At 44.9% G+C, this 21,725-nt stretch overlaps 1 protein-coding gene across 1 annotated transcript in view; it reads right to left on the reverse strand.

The window, feature by feature from the left end:
- Positions 1–17,076, reverse strand: part of jade3 (jade family PHD finger 3) — a 47,891-nt gene extending 30,815 nt beyond the window's left edge. Inside the window, exon 1 of the mRNA XM_078402081.1 lies at positions 16,922–17,076. The gene's annotated coding sequence lies outside the window, so the exon portion shown is untranslated. The remainder of the gene's footprint in view (positions 1–16,921) is intronic.
- Positions 17,077–21,725: the final 4,649 nt, after the last annotated feature.

Raw genomic sequence — 21,725 nt, forward strand, 5'->3', positions numbered from 1 at the left:
ATTCCTCAAGAACCTCATTTACTCCCTGCCGCTTATATTTATTGTATATCTCCCTCTTTTTCCGAACCGTGTCTAATTTCCCTGGAAAACCACGGCTCTTTCTAATTATTATTCTTTCCTTTCCACCGAACAGGGACATAAAGACTGTACTCTCAAAATTTCACCTTTAAATATCCTCCATTTCTCTATTATATCCTTTTCATAAAACAAAAATTTCCATTTCACTCCTTTTAAATCCTTTCTCATCTCCTCAAAATTAGCCTTTCTCCAATCCAAAATCTCAACCCTTGGTCCAGATTTGATCTTCTCCATAATGATATTGAAACTAATGGCATTGTGATCACTAGACCCAAAGTGCTCCTCAACATATACCTCCGTCACCTGACCCATCTCATTTCCTAACAGGAGGTCCAACATTGCCCCTTCTCTGGTAGGCACCTCTACGTATTGCTGCAAAAAACTATCCTGCACACATTTTACAAACTCCAAACCATCCAGCCCTTTAACAGAATGTGATTCCCAGTCTATATACGGAAAATTGAAATCACCCACAATCACTACTCTGTGCTTACTACTAATATCTGCTATCTACTTACATATTTGCTCTTCCAATTCTCGTTCCCTATTTGGCGGTCTATAATACACCCCTATAAGTGTTGCTAAACCTTTCTCATTTCTGAGTTCCACCCAAACAGCCTCCCTAATCGAGCCTTCTAGTCTGTCCTGCCAAAGCACTGCTGTGATATCCTCCCTGACAAGCAACGCAACACCCCCACCTCTTGCCCCTCCGATTCTATCACATCTGAAACAATGAAATCCTGGAATATTTAATTGCCAATCGCAACCCTCCTGCAACCATGTTTCACTGATCGCCACAACATCATACTTCCAGATGTCAATCCAGGCTCTAAGCTCATCCACCTTTCTTACAATGCTCCTAGCATTAAAATATACACATTTAAGGGACCCATCATTTCTTATTCTCAGTTTATTTCTTTTCCCTTCTTTCTCTCCTACATATTGGGTCTGAGTGTTTCCCTTTTCTGCCTCCTGCCTCACACACTGCCTGTTAGCTATCTGTGTTTGAGTCCCTCCCCCCAACCGTACTAGTTTAAAGTCTCCGCAATTATTTTAGCAAATCTCCCCGCCAGGATATTGGTTCCCCTCAGGTTCAGATGCAACCCGTCCTTTTTGTACAGGTCATACTTCCCCCAGAAGTGGTCCCAATGATCCAGAAACTTGAAACCCTGCTCCCTGCACCAGTTCCTCAGCCACGTATTTATCCTCCACCTCACTCCATTCCTATTCTCACTATCGCGTGGCACAGGCAGTAAGCCTGAGATTATTGCTTTGGAAGTCCTTTTTTTTAACTCTCTTCCTAGCCCCCTAAATTCTCCTTTCAGGACCTCTTCCCTTATCCTACCTATATTGTTGGTACCTATATGTACCACGACCTCTGGCTCCTCTCCCTCCCCTTTCAGGATATCCTGGACACGCTCAGACACATCCCGGACACCGGCACCAGGGAGGCAAACCACCATCCGGGTCTCCCGACTGCGTCCACAGAAACGCCTATCTGACCCCCTCACTATAGAGTCCCCTATTACTATTGCTCTCCTCTTCCTTTCCCTACCCTTCTGAGCTACAGGGCCGGACTCCTTGCCAACACAATGAGAAGTAGAGAATATGGAAGGAATTATTTTTGAGATATTACTTGAGTAAAATCTGCATCATTGTGCAGGAGTTAGATTTAGCTTTTAGGGCCAAGGGAATCAAGGGATATGGGGAAAAAGCCAGAACGGGGTACTGATTTTGGATGATCAGCCATGATCATATTGAATGGCTCGAAGGGCCGAATGGCCTGCTCCTGCACCTATTTTCTATGCTTCAATGATAGCTTATCCACGAGAGGAAATCAAAAGCCATCTATTTATTTAAAACCCATCTGTAAGGAACTTCTATATACATTGTACATTTCCTACAATTTACAAAAATCATATCTCCAGTCACGCTTGAAGACAGCAAAATAATGAGAACGTCTAATGTTGAACTGGGAGGGTATACCACCTACTACTTCAAACCTAATAAACAATACTGTTATTAATGCTAAAGTGCTTAAATCATATGTACTGACAACAGAACAATGAAATTCATGAGGCATAACAGACCCGTATACACAGAAAACAGCAAAAAATGAACTCATTTAAAACCCTAATGTTAATGCAAAAGGCCCGAAGTCCTCAGTACAAACAAGACAGTTCATAGTTTAAATAGTTTTTGTCGTGTTCAAGACCAAGATGTAGTTGGAAAAAATATTTCGAACCAGAAGGTCACAGATATCAAACTCCCACACCTGCTTCCTGTTGTTAGGAGTGAAATGAGAGCGTGGCCTGGCTGGTGTGGGTCCTTGACGATACTGGCTGCTTTTATGAGGCACCATCTCCTACAGATCACTATGATGGTGGGGAGATTTGGCTGTGAACCTACCAGTCACTACGTTCTCCACCATACACTTGCAGGCATTCAAGAGAGTATTCGTTGACATACCAAATTTACTCAATTTTCTAAGGATGTAGAGGCGTTGATTCGACTTTTTTTATTATACAATCAATGCGCTGGGCCCACAACAGGACCTTCAGAAATATACACGGCCAGGCCTTAAAGTAGTCAACTCGCTCCACGTCAACATGTCAATGAAAATGGGTTTGTGGATCCTCAGCTTCCCTCTTCCAATGTCAACAATCAGTGCTTTGGTCTTGCTGACGTTGAGAGGTCTAAAGAAGGGTATCGACCCGAAACGTCACCCATTCCTTCTCTCCTGAGATGCTGCCTGACCTGCTGAGTTACTCTAGCATTTTGTGAATAAATATCTTCAAATTGAGAGCAGGTTTGGTGTTCTGGCACCATTCAATCAGATGATCAATTCCCTCCTATATTCTGACTCATCATTACCCACAATTCGTCTAACAACAGTAGTGGTGTCGCCGAATTTTTAAAAAGAGCGTTGGATTTGTATCTGCCTTCACAGTCACGGACGTAGAGCAAGCACGCAAGCAGGGGATCGGGAACAGCCCCGAGATGCTCCTGTGCTGATGGTTATCGAGGAGGAAGTGTAATTGCCAATTCATATTGATTGTAGTCTGTTGATAAGGAAGTTGAGGATCCAGTTACATAGGAATGCTCAGAGATCCGGTTCCCTGAACTTGATAACAAGTTTGGAGGGGATAATGGAATGAATGCCATTGAGATGTGATCGATGAGCAACAGCCTAGTGTACACGTTCTTATTGCACAAGTCCAGTGCAAAGTGGAGACCCAGCAAGATTGCACCCTCTGGTCAATCTATTGTTGCGGTAGGCAAATTGTAGTGGGTCCACGTTCTTGCTAAGGTAGGAGTTGATATGTATGCCGTAATCAAAGCACTTAATTACCACAGACATTAGTGTTACCAGTCAGTAGTCATTGCAGCATATTAATGGTACAAATAGAGTAAGCTTATGCAGTTGTTTTCCTTATTAAGGCAACTATGGCGATTTAATTGCTTGTTTCCTGTCGGAAACTGTCACAAATGTGGAATGGCACAAATTTTTGCAATTAATGCTGCAACGAATACACAATGCACAGTTATTCCATTGAATTATTATTATTCCATAATAAGTAGTTGACAAGAACTTAGTATTTATTCTGTTCAAATGGGACATGCTTTGATCTAGCTAACTGATCCCTTTCAAAGTATATACACATATCTATTAATAAAATACGCACATTAACAAAACAACTTACAACCTCGGGATATTTCAAAGCACTTCACAGTCAAAGTATAGGAAATTCATGATCAGAAGAATATGCTTAAATAATTCACTTGAAGGATAGACGTTCATTTGCATGATGAGGAAAAGCTCTATGTTCACTGTAACATGAAGATGACAGAAGAGAGAAACCATCTCCGCCAGGATTTTTCTTCACACATTCACAAAATGTCATTAAAACAAAGGATTGTGGTGGCTCCCAAGGGTCAGGCCATTCCACTATCGAACCCCTCGGCACGGGAATGGACTAGTCCGGGGCAGCCCTTAGCTACAGGGATAAAGGGCAGGGGTTTAAGCGCGATCGTTCTCTTGCAGACCCGACTGGGCAAGAGAACAACAGCTAATAAAATTCCTCCCGAAATACCTGGCTCCTCGCCTTCATTTCGGGCTTATCGCCAAGCCACGGTGGTGACCCCAACGCTCCATTGGTGTCGTAATGGAGTCAAAACACAGAGCCGCCCGTCCGTACGCACCACAGGCCGACCGGGCCCTGTCTCTCGACGCGGTCTCCGTTAAATTACCGACGTTCTGGACCGCCCGGCCTCAGTCTGGTTTCAGCAGGTGGAGGCCCAATTTCAGCTGTGGGGCATTACGGTGGACGACACCCGCTATTTCTACCTGGTGGGGGCCCTCAACTTGGATACGGCCGGAGATGTCACCCAGTTCCTCGAAGACCCCCCGGCCGACGATAAATACCTCACCCTTAAGGAGTTTCTGCTCCACATTTACGGGATCAGCCGACGGAACGGGCGATCAGGCTCCTTCACATGGAGGGCCTAGGCGCTGCTAGATGGGCACACGCCGTGCCTCATGTTTGAGTATACTTACCTGCATCTGCTGCCGGCCGACATCCGCCTGCAGCTCACCGACGCCTCGTTCGCTGACACCCGGGCCCTGGGCAGGCGCGCTGGCGCGCTGTGGATGACGTCAGCGCACTGGCCGTCACTCCGGCAGCGCCAGATTTCCTCCGGTTGGGTGGGGGAGCTGTGGAGAGAGTGACAGCCGTGCCCCAGAGGCCTGTGAGATCGCCCCCCGCGGCCCCCGCACCTGCAGTCCCGCACCAGCAGGCTCCAGGCAGCACTAGCAGAAGGCACTGATGCCATTACCACCAGCGCTGGGTTGCTGCAGCCCAACAATGCCGCTAGCCGTGCATGTTCCCGGGAAACGGCGGGGCCGGCTGCTAATAGTCCCTGCGGCGGCCGGCCAGATTCACCGCCTTTTCGCCCGGGATCGACGCTCCGGGGGTCACTTCCTCCTGGATACCGGGGCGGAGCTGAGCGTCCTGCCCCCTTCGCTGGTGGACATTCGTTCCGGTAAGCGGGGGCCCGTCCTCACCGCAGCGAATGGCAGCCCCATCCGTATATATGTGGTTCGCACGGTCCCTATCATTTTTGGCTCCAGTCATTTCTCGTGGCAGTTTACCATCGCCGATGTCTCCCAGCCGTTGCTCGGTGCCGACTTCCTCCGGGCACACTCCCTCCTGGTGGACATCAGGCGGTAGCACTTGGTCCACGCCGCCACAATGGAGCCAATTGCGCTGCGTCTGGATTTGCCGATCGCACGCCCCCTGTCGTCCGTGGATTCCTGTTTTGCTCGAGTCTTGGCCGAGTTCCCGGACATCCTCACCCCACAGTTCCGGTCGTCGATCCCCAAGCACGGGGTGGTGCATTTCATATCAACTACTGGCCCACTGCACGAGCACGCCGACTTACGCCTGATAAGCTACGTCTGGCACGGCAGGAGTTCCCGCACGATGGAGTCCTTGGGGATCGTCCGCCCTTCGAACAGCCCATGGGCATCCCCACTCTACATGGTCCCCAAGGCAAGCGGGGGCTGGCGACCTTGCAGGGATTATTGGCGGCTGAATGCCGGACAAGGTTGACGCCATCCGCCGGTTTCCCCGTCCATCCTCTGTGCGCGGCCTGCAGGAGTTCGTCGGCACCATTTTGTGCCATCCGCGGCCCACATCATGCGGCCATTGTATCATCTTCTGGCAGGTAGGTGTAAGGACGTCGAGTGAACCGACGGCGCGAAGGAGGCCCTTGCTCGGGCTGCGCTGCTGGTTCACCCGTGGGAGGATGCCCCAACCGCCCTTACGGTGGACGCCTCAGAGTCGGTGGTTGGTTCCGTGCTGCAACTGACGGACGGGGGTTGGCGCCCCCTTGCCTTCTTCGGCCGGCACTCAACAACGCCCAGAGGAAGTACAGCGCATTCGACTGCGAGCTCCTTGCTCTGTACCTGGCGGTACGTCACTTCCGCTACTTCCTGGAGGGCCGCCCATTCACCGCTTACACGGACCACAAGCCGCTCACCTTCGCCCTGGCAAAGGTTTCCGACCCGTGGTACACCACCTCCATCCGCTTCATCGAGGGGAAGGAGAACCGGGTGGCTGACGCGTTGTCCCGCCCCGCCGGCTACGCCGTTTTCGAGGTGGCGCCCGGCATTGACTATTCTGCCCTGGCAGAGGCTCAGCTCACGGACTGCCATCTCCAGCCTTCGCCTTGAGGATGTCCCTCTCGGCCCTGGAGGAGCGACAATACTTTGCGATGTGTTGTCCGGTCAGCCGCGCCCCATCGTCCCTGCTGCCTAGCGCCGGAGGGTTTTCTACCCTACAGTGCCTTTGCGAGAGAGTTGGCAGGCTCGCGCCCGTGCCGACGTCCCGCCATGGGACATTCCGCCCACACGTGCCATCGGCCCTCCGGGACGGCCCCTATGTTTTCCTGTGCCGTGATGCCCACCGGACGCCGCTCCAAAGGCCGCATGAGGGCCCATTCTGGGTGCTGGAGCACGGACAGACAACCTTTGTGTTGGACATGGGGGGCTGGCCGGAGGCCGGGTCGATTGACCGGTTAAAGCCAGCACATTTGGACATTGACCAGCCGGTCGGTGCTGGTTACCCAGCCTCGGCCGTGAGGTCGCCCCCCTTCGCGGCTCCCTCCACCTGTGCCTCCGCCGGCCCCTCATGAGTAAGCAACTGTTTTCAACATTTGATATCCTCAGAAGAATAAAAGCATTGAAGATTCCACCTCTTAGCTATTAAGTTGCTAATTTTATGAATCCTTTGCTTTCTCAATGACACAAGTAATCAATGAGTATACATTATCACTTAATTGTTTAATAGTCACAATGATCTGCGGAGCTGGCTGTCTTCGGAGGCTGCGGGAGCGGCTGCGACTTGCCTTCGGAGGCTTCGGCGCGGGCCGTGTGGATGTCTGAAGCTCGCAGCCCCCTAGGTGGGGGCCGACATTGGGAGCTCCGGCAGCGGCAGCGTCTTCGCCCGCCCCGAATCGCGGGGCTTGGGTCGGCCCGCCGCGGACATTTCGCCATCCGGCGCGACCTGAAATAGACCGCGGGCTTTTTTTCTGCTCGGCGGGGGCTTCAATGTCGGGAGCCACGACCGCCCCGACGTGCAGCGGTGAAGTTTTCGCCCGCCCCGGATCGCGGGGCTTGGGTCGGCCCGCTGCGGACCTTTCACCGTCCGGCGCAGCCTGGCAACTTCAACAGCCTGACCGCGGGAGAAGACGGCAGGGGAAGAGAAATGACATTCTGGCCTTCCATCACAGTGAGGAGGGGACTGGAGGAGACTCACTGTGATAGATGTTTCTTTTTTTTTTTTTTTTGTTGGTTTGTGGTTGTGTAATTGCTTATTTTATTGCTCTTACTGTTGGACTGTGGGTGACGAAATCTCGTCCAAAGGACTTTTGGATGACAATAAAGGTAATTCTGATTCTGAAGAAATTAAGGCGATTCTTCAATAATCCTTTGATTTCAGTAGTAATGGCCCTCTGCATTAAATTTGGCATAGCAACAAATGGAAATTCGAACTAAAAAAAGTCTGCTTAGAGAAAAAAACTATTTTGCAAAGTAAAACTTAGGACTAAATTGGAGATTTTAGTCTGATCTCTGCAGACATTAGACAATAATCATTGTAACTTTCATTATTCAGCCAATTGAATACTGTCAAAAGCTACGCAAGTAAAAAGCCAACAACCTAGTGTGTGCATTCCAACATCCCTCTATTCTATGACACTCCCCAGGCCTCCACCATTCACTGTGAAGATCCTGTCCTGGCTTGTCGACCCAAAGTGCAATACCTTGCACTTATTTGCATTAAACTCCATTAACCATTCCTCAGCCCACTTGCCTAACTGATCAAGGTCCTGCTGTAATTTTGATAACGATGATTTTTGATAATCCTATACTAAAGCAAAGATGCATGTTTCTTTAGATTTTACCCAAAAAGTCAATAAAAACAGGCTACATAGTTTAATTAAGATCCTTATAAAATGAAGAACTGACTCCATTGATTGCCATCAAACACATTTAAGACTCTAATAAATTAGAAAAGGAATGATTTGACTGCCTGTTATTTTAGCAGTTGTTTATTCAGAGTAATGGTTTCTTACAATAGGAGTCCATTTAGCCAACTAAAACAGCTTTGCAATTGATTTTTTCTTTATGACCCTTTGCTTTTCCACCTTCCAAGAGATGTTGAAGATAGAGACCAAATGACGTAATAGATGAGAAATGGCTACAGAGCCTACATATCTTGCCAATTTTTATTTGAAAGTTATTACTGAACTGTTTCCATTATCCTTTCAGAGAGTGCATTTTAAGTTAGAACTTACTGTGCAAAAAAAAGTTCTCCTCATTTCACCTCTGGCAACTTTCCAAAGTTGTAAAGCTGCATCATCCAACTTTGTGCTTCTATTCAACATCCCTATAATATTAATTTCACGGAACAGAAGACTCTCTTCTGTGGCACCTTTCCAGTAAACTTCCTCTTGCCTCCTCCAAGTTCTTGACTTCCTTCCTGAAGCATGATGCACATAATTGAAACACCCAAGACCTAATCTGTGTTTTTAAAGGTTCAGTTTACTTTCTTATGCCCATATTATGTGAAACAAGCTTGGGATTTAACTAACAATTCAACCAAAAAAATTATGTATGTAACTCAAAAATGGCCAACGTTACCAAATGTTCCCACTAGAAACATGATTCTCTAATATGGCCAGCAAGTTTTGTATCACTTCTTTAAATGTAATCACAAAGTAATTCATTATCTTACCATTTTCTCATTTTGAATTATAAATGCTCTTATCTCGGTGTGTAAGAGGACCGACCATATACTCACTAGTCTTTTCCTTTGCTAATGACATGCATATCCTGCAAAGCAAAAAATTAAAAATATTTCTACAGATGGTGGAAAGGGTGGTGGTCAGGAAATAACTGCCTGGATGTTAGTAGATCACTCTCCTAATGCCCTGCGATCAGGTCGATGCATCAAGCATGTGATTTCCCATTCAATGGAGGCAGAATTTTATTGCAGGAGCTTCCCAATGCTTCAAATACTCAGCAGAAAGCAATGTTGGAGGAAACCTCAAAAGAGTATGGGGAAGATCATGTGCAGCTACACCCATCTCTGTATTGGCTTCTGCTCAAAGCAGGAAGGAGGCAGAGCAGAAGGATACGTGAAAAGTGGATCAGAGAGGAGGGGACCAGAGGGAGGGTGGGAGGAGTATAGGAGGTTGGGTGGTGGTGGAGGAGCAGGGGTGGGGGGGTGGTACCGGTTAGCGCTTGAGAGGAAATTCATCGACAAGGAACAAAAGGGTTAGGGGGAGGATGAGGTGGCTTATGGATCTCTGTTTGAACTTACCCATTAAAGTCTGCACCCCAATAGATATTCACATGCCCTCTAATTAAGCTCAAACACAAGGTGCCCTAACAACGAGAAATCAACCAAGCCTCAGGGGAAAAGAAACAGCTCCATAGGCACAAAAAGACAGAAAACGGGTGAACTAGAACAGGCGGTGGCTGAAATGAAGCAGCCATGTTTGACGCCAGCCTTCACTGAGCATGGCTCTGTTGTAGACCCATTGGTTAATGTCACGTCTTGCATGTCAATCAAATCTGCATCATTGCCCCAACATTTTGCAGTCTTTCATGTTGAAATCTGCTCATCCTGGGACAACTGTCCTCCAGAACAAAGTTATTCAAACCTCCAGTCAAGGTGCCCTCTGCAGGCAATGCTGGTGTTTTTACATGCTCAAAGGCCATGCTCTGTGTGCCTTGCTCTCAACACATACAAAGACAAAAATCCTCTACCAACATGCTCCTGCCACACCACACTGTCTTTGACAATAAACGTTCTTAACCCTTTAAAAACATGGACCACTTCCCATATTTTGGGAGTCGCCCCTCGGACAAAGCAAACATTAATGATGAAATTCACCATTGTCTTCAATGTGCAGCATTGCCGTTGGACTGACTAATTGAGGAAAAGGATATTAGAAGATCAAGAATTCAGAGCTGACACAAAACTCATATTCCATCAGGAAGCAGTGAGCTCTGCCCTCCTTTTTGCTTCTGACTCTTCAACTAAGCATACCAGGTGTATCAAGCCCCTGCAAAAATACCAACGATTTCTTCATAAAATAGTCCAAATTGACTGAACCATAGACAATAGACAATAGGTGCAGGAGTAGGCCATTCAGCCCTTCGAGCCAGCACCGCCATTCAATGCGATCATGGCTGATCACTCTCAATCAGTACCCCGTTCCTGCCTTCTCCCCATACCCCCTCACTCCGCTATCCTTAAGAGCTCTATCCAGCACTCTCTTGAAAGCATCCAACGAACTGGCCTCCACTGCCTTCTGAGGCAGAGAATTCCACACCTTCACCACCCTCTGACTGAAAAAGTTCTTCCTCATCTCCGTTCTAAATGGCCTACCCCTTATTCTCAAACTGTGGCCCCTTGTTCTGGACTCCCCCAACATTGGGAACATGTTATCTGCCTCTAATGTGTCCAATCCCCTAATTATCTTATATGTTTCAATAAGATCCCCCCTCATCCTTCTAAATTCCAGTGTATACAAGCCCAATCGCTCCAGCCTTTCAACATACGACAGTCCCGCCATTCCGGGAATTAACCTAGTGAACCTACGCTGCACGCCCTCCATAGCAAGAACATCCTTCCTCAAATTTGGAGACCAAAACTGCACACAGTACTCCAGGTGCGGTCTCACCAGGGCCCGGTACAACTGTAGAAGGACCTCTTTGCTCCTATACTCAACTCCTCTTGTTACGAAGGCCAACATTCCATTGGCTTTCTTCACTGCCTGCTGAACCTGCATGCTTCCTTTCATTGACTGATGCACTAGGACACCCAGATCTCGTTGAACTCCCCCTCCTCCTAACTTGACACCATTCAGATAATAATCTGCCTTTCTATTCTTACTTCCAAAGTGAATAACCTCACACTTATCTACATTAAACTGCATCTGCCATGTATCCGCCCACTCACACAACCTGTCCAAGTCACCCTGCAGCCTTATTGCATCTTCCTCACAATTCACACTACCCCCCAACTTAGTATCATCTGCAAATTTGCTAATGGTACTTTTAATCCCTTCGTTTAAAGGGATTACCCTCTCCCAGAAGTTCCCATTGCAGAAACCCAGGTTAAACTTAGTTGGCTGCAATGGACAGGCCACCTCATTTGTGCACCTGGTACCAGACGCCTGGGGCGGACACTATTCTATTCTCTGCCTGGGGATGAGATTATCAGCAGGATAAAGAAACGGTTTCAAGCATGGACCCAAAGTTTCAAGCGTGCACATCCCCCAAAAACCTCTGGGAACCTCTGTTCCATGACATCTGTGGGGCTGCATAGCAGTGCAACTAGTAAAGCCATTTCTTCATAACTTCAGCAACCCAGGTTCGTTCCTAATCTTTGGTGATGACTGCCTGGAGTTTGCACATTTGCCCTGTGATTACATAGGTTTCCCCCATGTTTCCTGGAATCATCCCACATCCTAAAACGTATGGACTGAGATTGATTGGCCATTATAAATTTTCTCGACTGTGAGATGAATGTAAAATCTGAAGGGAGAGTAAGAGAGAATAAAATAGGTTATTGGAGGATTAGCGTCAATAGTCGGGGCGGACTCAGGGACTGAAGGTTCTGATTCTCCTATGTATTGTTCTGGCCCCTTCTGTATACACAAAATCAGAATGGAAGTCATCCACAATCTCAAGGAATTGCCTCAGAAGATAGTTGATAAAAATGCAACAGATTCAAAAGTTTATCGATCAGCGTGATGATCCTGACAAGATCAACCGTTGCACAAAAGGCTCCCATAGGCAAGAACATTAAAAGGAAGTCCAATGTGACCATCACCTCAGTACTTTTCAGCATTCGTCCTGCCCCAATACTGCACTTTTCTTCCATTAAGATTCCCACTGAGATGGAATTCATGAGACAAATGGGAAGCTGTTCAACCTACATTGCCTTTAAAAGAGAAACACAATAATTTGAACCCGAGTTTTGAGCTACAGTGTGGAAACAATGCTTTCACATATGCATATTTGGCATATGCATATTTGGCATATGCATATTTGGCAACTCAGCTCCAGTTATTGTTGACTCATTCACTGAAACATACCAGAATAGACCTTACACCAAACATCCACGAAACAAATGTCCTCTGGCAACCAACCCTTGCTACAAAACACACCCCAATAATTAGGGCCCACAACAAATCCTGGAACAAATGGCACATTACCCATTCCTGAATGCCACTGCCAATAAACAGACAGTAAAGATGAAATTCATTGTTACTTTCATAGTGCCACTACAGCTTTTGATCACCTGAAGAAAACAGCATTTGAAGAACAATACCTCAAAGCCATGCTTTTTAGTCAACAAGGTGCTGGTATGCATATCATTCCCTGCTGTTGGTGTTTCTTTGGCAGATTGTTGTCCTATAAGCTGCTTAAGCTGTTTAAGGGTCTGACTGCCTAATTTAATAAATACATTTTAATTTTCAAACATTTGTAATTTTTTGTCATAAAACTGCTAATTTGAAAATCTAATTTTTAAACTGTTTAAAGTTGCCGGTGCACTGTTTTGGCACATAAAAGAAGTGGGTCAAAGCCAGTATAATGCTCAAACTAAGTAGCCATGATCCATAAGCTTCCAAGATATCTGCAGATAGCATCTCAAAATACTGGAGAGGTACCATCAATGCCACCTCTGCAAAATTATCCAAATCCTGTTGCAGGATAAATACACAAGTGTCATTGTCCTCTGTCAGGTCAATATTCCCAACGAGGCTTTAATTACACTTAGCTGATACCATTGGGCAAGCCAATTTATCACATACACAACACTGGCACCCAAAGTCACCACTCCAAGCTTCATCATGGCAAAAGATTATCAGCTGGAACGAGGAAACAATTGAAGCCGTTTTTAACAGCCGCCTTGAAAAATGTGCAACATCTTCATTAAGTGGAGGAAATCTTTGGTCTTTTACAACTCAAAAGGGAAAAAGAGGACAGCACAACAGTGCAAGGGTAGAGTTGCTGCCTTACAGTGCCAGATAGCATCAGGTTCGATCCTGACTATGGGTGTTGCCTGTCTGGACTTTGCACGTTTTCGCTGTGACCTCTGGTTTCCCAACTCAGAACCTGGAATGGAAATAAGTTATCCTTACCTGCATATTAATTCATCATCAGAGGATCAGCAATATGATTGCAAAGGCGTACATCATCAGAAAACAGTCATGCTTTCCACAAGAGAGGGAAGGCTGTGACAAGCACACTCAAAGTTGTCTACACCCAAGATGCTATCCCGCCAACAACTAGGGATTTAACATTATCTTTCTTTGTAAAAGTTATAACATCAGCATTTGAATTTTTCCACCCAAGCTTCAATGATTCCAATCATACCACACCGTTTTCGTGCCATACTAAATCAAATGCTCTTTTCTTGAACTGCAGCATGACTCATGGCATTTTATATAGAAGTCACAGTGCCAATGAATGCATTGGTTGTAAGCATTTAAAAGGAAAAAATAAAATCACCTATTTGACTTAAACCCACATAAGAATATTTTTCCAGCAGCAGTTACAAGTTCAAACCCTGCCCAATATCATATGCCTTCAGCCTAGAATTGCTGAGGTCATTTGTTGAAGGCTTACCCAGAATACTTGGCTATGACCTAGTTTAGCAAAGTCCAAAAGTTGTTTTTTTCACATACATCTAGTGTTTACGTTTCCTGGTTGGGAGAAGGTGGTGGGAGAGAAAATCAAAAACCTGCTAATCTTGAATCCAAAGACTTCAACATAAAATCTAGGCTGACATTTCAATAGCCAAGGAGTGCAACATTGCCAGAAATGTCATATTTCCAGCAAGATGTTCCACTAAGTTCCTGTCTGCTCTCTCAGGGTAAATGTAAAATATCGTACTGGACTATCTTGATGCAGAAAGGAGTTTTCCAAAGTCTTGGCTAATATAAATTGCTTAATTATCAGTTTATCCATCACATATAAAAACTTAAAATGCGAAAAAAAATACTCAGCTGATTAGACAGCTAATATTAACAGTTTGTATCAAGTTTCCTTCATTACAAATGAGAACATATTTCAAAAGTACACATATGGAAATGGACAGACAACATTTAGGATTGGAACCCTTCGGACTGAAGAGTCCCAACCCAAAACATAGTCCATTAATTTTCCTCCACAGATGCCACATGACTCACTGAATTCCTCTTAAAATTTATATTTTTACTCAAGATTCCCACATCTGCAATCTCGTTTCTCAAACATACCTCCATTGTTGTAAAGCACATTGAGCTGTTCACGTTTTCTTTCCATGAATGCAGATGGCTACATTGATCAATAATGACTACAACAAGATCTAGATCAGTTGAGAAGGTGGACCAAGGAATAGCAAATGGAATTTAACTCCGAGCAGTGATGTGTTACACTTTGGTCTGACCATAAAGGGCCTGGATGAGCCCTGGAGAGGGATGTAGAACAAAGAGATCTTGAGTACAGGTGCATGGTTCCTAAAAGTGGCAATCCAGGTGGATAGGATGGTGAAGAAGGCTTTTGTCATGCTCACCTTCATCGGGAGGCATATCGTACACAAAAGATGGGACATCATGATGTAGCTGTACAAGCTGTTGCTTGAGACCACACTTGGCCTACTGTGAACAGTTCTGGTCGCTCAGTTAAGGAAGGATTTCATTAAGTTGGAACGGTTGCACAAGAGATTCATCAGGATGTTACCGAGACTTGCAGGCTTTAGTCATAGGGAGTGGCTGGATAGGCTGGGACTATTTTCCTTTGGAGGTTTGGAGGATGCATGGTCACCTTATTGAAGCATGCAAAATCATGAGGGAACAGACAAATAGAGGGCAGAGGCTTAAGGTGAGAAATTTAAGATGGACCCCAGGAAAAACATTTTCCACTCAAGGAGTAGTCAATATCTAGATTCAGCTATGAGAAGAAGCTATAGAAGCAGATACAATTATGACTTTCTTAAGACATTTGAACTGATATACAGATTGGAAGGGTTTCTAGGGAGATAGATCAAATACAGGCAAATGGCACTAGCCCAGTAAGCAAACGTAGGGCATGGCCAAGTTAGGCCAAAGGACCTGTGTCCATGCTGTATAGGTCTATGGCTCTTTGATTAAAGTATTTAAAGAGAAAGAAAACAACATACTGTGTAACTGGACCCAGGATCATCTCAAAGTGACTTTAGCTACTTCATCAGTTACTCTCGGCACATGCAAAATGTTGTTGACAATTTGCTTTTAAAGATACAGTGTGGAAACAGGCCCTTCAGCCCACCAAGTCTGAGCGTTCACCGTGTACACAAGCACTATCCTATACACTTGGGAAAATTTACAGAAGCCAATTAACCTACAAATCTTTACGTCGTTGGAGTGTGGTAGGAACCTGGAGAAACCCCATGCGGTCACAGGGAGAATCTACAAAGTCCACTGCGCCACCCTATTTGCATAAAATACATTTTCCAAGAAACAATACTATGATGTTGATTGAAGGATATATAGAAATATAGGCACCATTATTAATTTCCCTGTCTGTCCAGATGCAGGGATTAACCTGAAATTTTGACAATTCCAATGTCCCCAGACAGATGCGGCTTGAAATGCGTATTTCCTCCAGCAGATTGTTGCTCCAGATTCCAGCATCAACAATCTCTTGTATTTAGATTATTTCCCCTTCTCTGAAACTGCACAAAGCAATTTTCTTCCTTGGCCGCCAAGAGAACAAATTGAACTTCAACTCCAGTGCCCATCCAATATATGAGACAATACACCATTCCCTCAGGACTACACTTATTGCACTCAAATCCACAGATGAGAAACAGAATCCAGAACTTTCTAACTCAAAAGTTATAAAAAATATAATTATGCAATGTTATTTAACTTTTGATTATATATTACTAAGTAGTAACTACTTCAAGCTAATCAATAAATCCGAATTTAAGAGGACAAGACGTGTAAGAAGGAACAGATTCTGGTCTATACCAAAAACAGGACAATCTGAAGAAGGGTCTTGGCTCAAAACATCACCTATTCCTTTTCTCCAGAGATGCTGCCTGACCCGCTGAGTTGTTCCAGTATTTTGTGTCTATCTTCGGTGTATAAACCAGCATCTGCAGTTCCTTCCTACTACACATGTAATCTGAAGAAGGGTCTCGACCTATTCCATTCTCTGGAGATGCTGCCCGATCCGTTGAGTTACTCCAGGACTTTGTGTCTGTCTTTGAATTTAAGAGTAGTTTTTTAAAAAATTTTAAAGAAAAGAAAAAGTTTTTAGACTTCCTATGCAAATTTCTTCCAGCTGGAGAGCGGAAGGAAAGCCGAGCTGGCATAATATAATAGAGTAGTGATGGGAACTGGAAGGATGTAGTTCTGCTGGGGCCTTGGCGCCAAAGCTCAATGAAGCAGTCCTCTCTCTGCTCAGCACAAAACGTTGAAAGACACGCACATACATACGCACGCAGACACACACCACCGTGTGGAAGCTCGCAAATGCAAGTAATAATAATAATAATAATAATAACGCGCGCAAAAAAACATTAACAACTTGCACAACTCCCCGTTAAATATTCCCTTGGTAAAGTGCACCATTGAAGAACGCATTGAGGTGAAGGCGCTTGTCCTTGCCCGAGGGGGGGCTGTGCATGGAGGAGGGGAAGGCCGATGGATCCGCCGCGGCCTCGATTTATGAGGCACTCTCCCCTTCTTCAGCCGCAGACAAAGGAGACACTTCAGCGCCGCATGCACTCACCGAGGGTTCAGGGCTGGGCCGGGAGGCCCGCCGCTCCATCACGGCCGAAGCGGCCAACAAGGGCTCCTATTATGCGGCGGCGGCCGCTGCTGCCGCTCGCTGTGTGTGTGTGTTTTTTCTCTCTCCTCTCTCTCTCTCGCCGCCTCCTGTTCGTGTTGACAGAAGCCAGTGCGCAGGCGCCTTGCCGCGCCGCACAGCATGGCGGGGGAAACAACGGTCACCCTTGACCAAAGGCAACTGTGTCTAGGGCAAGGACTTTGCAGAGACACCCCCTTAATTCTTTTGGAGGAGAATTTTTTTGTTCCTCAAGACTTCTTCTCCTAACGCCCCCTCAAAATAGGGGAAGGGTTTCTGTGGAAATCTGACAATGAATATCTGTATTGAATGTATAACCTCCGGGAAGGTCAGGGGGTATGGGGAGAAGGCAGGAACGGGGTACTGATTGAGAATGATCATCCATGATCACATTGAATGACTCAAAGGGCCGAATGGCCTCCTCCTGCACCTATTGTCTATTTAATGTCGGATGGAGTTTTTGAAAAGAAAAATGGATAGTAAATATTTATTACTGGAATAAAGTATTTTTGTTGATATATATTTAAAAAATAACACCCCTCAAAATAAGGGATTCCACGCCAGAGGGTCACATGAGTGACGAGGGTAGGGGGTAATTTTGTGTAATTGGTGTATTGAACATCTGAATTGAATGTATGTATAGCCTCAGAGAATGTCAGATGGAGTTTTGGATGGAACATGTTTTATATATGCCATTATTGAATACAATATGCCAGGTGTGGTCTCACCAGGGTCTTGTACAGCTGCAGTAGGACCTCCTTGCTCCTAAACTCAAATTCTCTCACAATGAAGGCCAACGTGCCAATAACTTTCTTCACTGCCTGCATGCTTACTTTCAGTGACTGATGTACATGCACACCAAGGTCTCATTGCACCTCCCCTTTTCCTAATCTGACACCAATCAGATAATAATCTGCCTTCCTGTTCTTGCCACCAAAGTGGATAACCTCGCATTTATCCACATTATACTGCATCTGCTCACTCACCCAACCTATTCAAGTTACCCTGCAGCCTCATAGCATCCTCATCGCTGCTCACACTGCCACCCAGCTTTATGTCATCCGCAAACTTGGAGATGTCACATTTAATTCCCTCATTTAAATCGTTAATAGATATTGTAAATAACTGGGGTCCCAGCACCGAGCCTTGCGGCACCCCACTAGTCACTGCCTGCCATTCTGAAAAGGACCCGTTAATTCCTACTCTTTGCTTCCTGTCTGCCAACCAGTTCTCTATCCATGTCAATATTGCAGCACCAATACCATGTGCTCTAATTTTGCACATTAATCTCTTGTGTGTGACGTTGTCAAAGGCCTTTTGAAAGTCCAGATACACCACATCCACTGGCTCTCCCTTATCCATTCAATTTTACATCTTCAAAAAATTCCAGAAGATTAGTCAAGCATGATTTCCCCTTCATAAATCCATGCTGACTTTAACCGATCCTGTTACTGCTTTCCAAATGCGCTGCTATAACATCTTTAATAATCGACTCAAGCATCTTTCCCATTACCGATATAAGGCTAACTGGTCTATAATTCCCTGTTCTTTCCCTCCCTCCTTTCTTAAAAAGTGGAGTTACATTGGATCAGTTCCTGTGGACTGGAGGGTAGCCAGAGTCGAGAAAACATTAGATGGAACTGCAGATGTGTAGGAAGGAACTGCAGATTAAACCGAAGATAAGACACAAAATGCTGGAATAACTCAGCTGGACAAGCAGTATCTCTGGAGAGAATAGATGACGTTTCAGGTCGAGACCCTTCTTCAGACCGAACACTACCAAATACAATGCAAATGAATGTCCAGCTGCTGAGAATGTCGGAAGAATTTTTGCACGGTTGTTTTGTATACACTTTTTATTCTGAATAAAGTTTGTGATTTAAAGTAATAAAATAGTGCGCACTGTTAACCAACTTGTTTGAGGGAGAAAAAAAATCTGCCCTCTTCTTCGCAGTGTGGATTTGCGAAGAGAGTCTGGAGAAGGATGTAAGGATCCTTGTCACGGTTTATGCCAAACAGCTCCATAACAGAGGAGACACACAAAATGTTGGAGTACTATGTGCTGGTACTCCTAGATCCCTCTGTTATATAGTCTCCTAGGCCTTTCCATTTACTGTGCATGTCTTCACATGGACCTCCAAACATCCCAGAGCACCAATGAAGCACTTAAGTGTGCAGTGTGTTTAGGAACTAGATCAATACTCCAATAAAAAACAGATAGTCTGATCTGGAAATTTGAATAATTTACTCTTTCACTTTAGCCTTGTAAGCTCTTGCACCCAGCCAGAGAGATTACAGTACTTCCGAAAGATGGTGCCCCAAACACTGCAACACAGTATCAGAGCTTCAGCCCAGTGGTATTCAAGTCCCTGCAGAGATACTGTTTAGAGATACAGTGTGGAAACTGGCCCTTCGGCCCACCGAGTGTGTACCAACCAGCAAATTTAAATTATCCTACACACACGAGGGATAATTTACATTTATACCAAGCCAATTAACCAACAAATCTGTGCATCTTTGGAGTGTGGGAGAAAAACAAAGTTATCGGAGAAAACCACGCAGATCACGGGGAGAACATAGAAACAAAGAAAATGGGTGCAGTAGGCCATTCAGCCCTTCGAGCCAGCAACGCCATTCAATATGATCTTGGCTGATCATCCAAAATTAGTGCCCTGTTCCTGCTTTCTCCCCATATCCCTTGATTCCATTAGTCCTCAGAGCTATATCTAACTCGCTCTTGAAAAGCCTCCACTGCCTTCTGTGGCAGAGAATTCCATAGATTCACAACTCCCTGGGTGAAAAGTTTTTTTTACTCATCTCAGTCCTAAATGGCCTACCCCTTATTCTTAAACTGTGACCCCTGGTTCTGGGCTCCCCCAACATCGGGAACATTTTTTCTGCATCCAGCCTGTCCAATCCCTTAAGAATTTAAGGTTCAATAATGTACAAATTCCATACAAACAAGTACCTGTAGCCAGGATCGAACCAGTATCTCCAGTGCTACAAGCGCTGAAAGGCAGCAACTCTACCGCTGCGCCACTGCCTCCCTTATTGTCACAAATTCGGAGGTACAGTGAAAAGCCTTGTTTTGCATGCCATCCAGATAGGCTATACCAGACATAGATGTCATCATTTCAAGCTTACGTGCAATAGATAGAGAAAAGGGAAGATACAGAGTGCAGAGAATAGTTGCATTGTAATGGTTATCAGCACACGTGAGTATTACAATGCTCTCTTGGCCTCCTTCCATCTTATAGCCTCTGTAGTTCCAAAAGGCTACTGCGCCTAGTCTAATTTCCATTTATTGTTTCCTAGTCTGACAGTATTTTGATAACTATACCCGTTTTTAAATCTTTCCATGAAGTTCTTGTATCTGTAACAACTTCCAAATCAACAACTCTGATTTCTCCAATTTTCAAAACCTCTTTATTCCTGATTTTCGCAATCATGCCTTTGGCTCCCTTCAACAGCCATGGGACACAATCACTTTCAAATTAATCCCAAGTTATGCGCCATCTTATATTCATTACATATTTAGTTTAAGGTAGACACAAAACGTCATCTTATATTCATCACATATTTAGTTTAAGGTAGACACAAAATACCTTTGATTTAAACCAGCATCTGCAGTTCTTTCTTACACATATTTAGTTTAGTTTAAAGATACAGAGCGGAAACAGGCCCTTCGGCCCACTGTGTCTGCACCAACCAGCGATCCCCGCACATTAACACTATCCTACACACTAGGAACAATTTACACTTATACCAAGCCAATTTACCTACATACCAGTACGTCTTTAGAGTGTGGGAGAAAACCGAAAATCTCAGAGAAAGCCCACAAGGTCACGAGGAGAACGTACAAACTCCGTACAGACAACACCCGTAGTCGGGATCGAACCTGGGTCTCCAGCGCTGCAAACTCTGTAAGGCAACAACTCAACCGCTGCTCCACCATGCCGCCCTCATTTCATCATTTCAAAGTTTCTGGGTAAAACATTAACTATTTAGTAATACTGTAGCTGTTCAAGAAAAAGGAGAAATGTAACATCTTCACGTTGCATAGGAAGTGAGACCTTTAAGTATAAGAATACACTTTTACAAGTTAAGAATTTTTATATAATACAATGAATATTGTTTCAAATTACTGCATTGGATTCAACACAGCTCACCTGCTTTCGTTGTTTCTCATACAGACCATCCACGTTCTCCCACTCAGCACCCACTTGATAATATCACCCTCTCGAATCTTCTCTACGAGACTTCAAACGACTCCAATTCTCCTTCCCAGTTTTCTGTTCTCAAAATTAGTTCCGGCAGGCGATTTCTGTCTTTTGTTCTGATACTAATTAAATCTTCCATAGAAAGGCATCAAGTGGCTGACATCAACACATATTTCTCAACTAACCTTTTTCCCTAATGGCTAGAAATGTTCAGTCATTTGGGATCTCACATCGTCAAATTAATCAGAAGCATTGCAAGATTCATCCATGCACTTAATTTACCCCTATGATAATACCTATTGACAAATTGCTCCAGAAATAATGCAAGTATATAATTAATTCATAATTTGGAACATTTTGGAATGGCAAAAATTACAAGGCCAGAATCTATGCCATTAATACTGTAAATTAGGAATCAGTCAGTTAGAATTGTGCACTGGAAGATTGTGGTTCAAATATTGCTTGCTGTTTATAAAATGAAAGCTGGTTAGAATGATGAATGCAGCTCA

This window comes from Rhinoraja longicauda, chromosome 7, assembly GCF_053455715.1.
Source record: "Rhinoraja longicauda isolate Sanriku21f chromosome 7, sRhiLon1.1, whole genome shotgun sequence".
NCBI classification, from domain to species: Eukaryota; Metazoa; Chordata; class Chondrichthyes; order Rajiformes; family Arhynchobatidae; genus Rhinoraja; species Rhinoraja longicauda.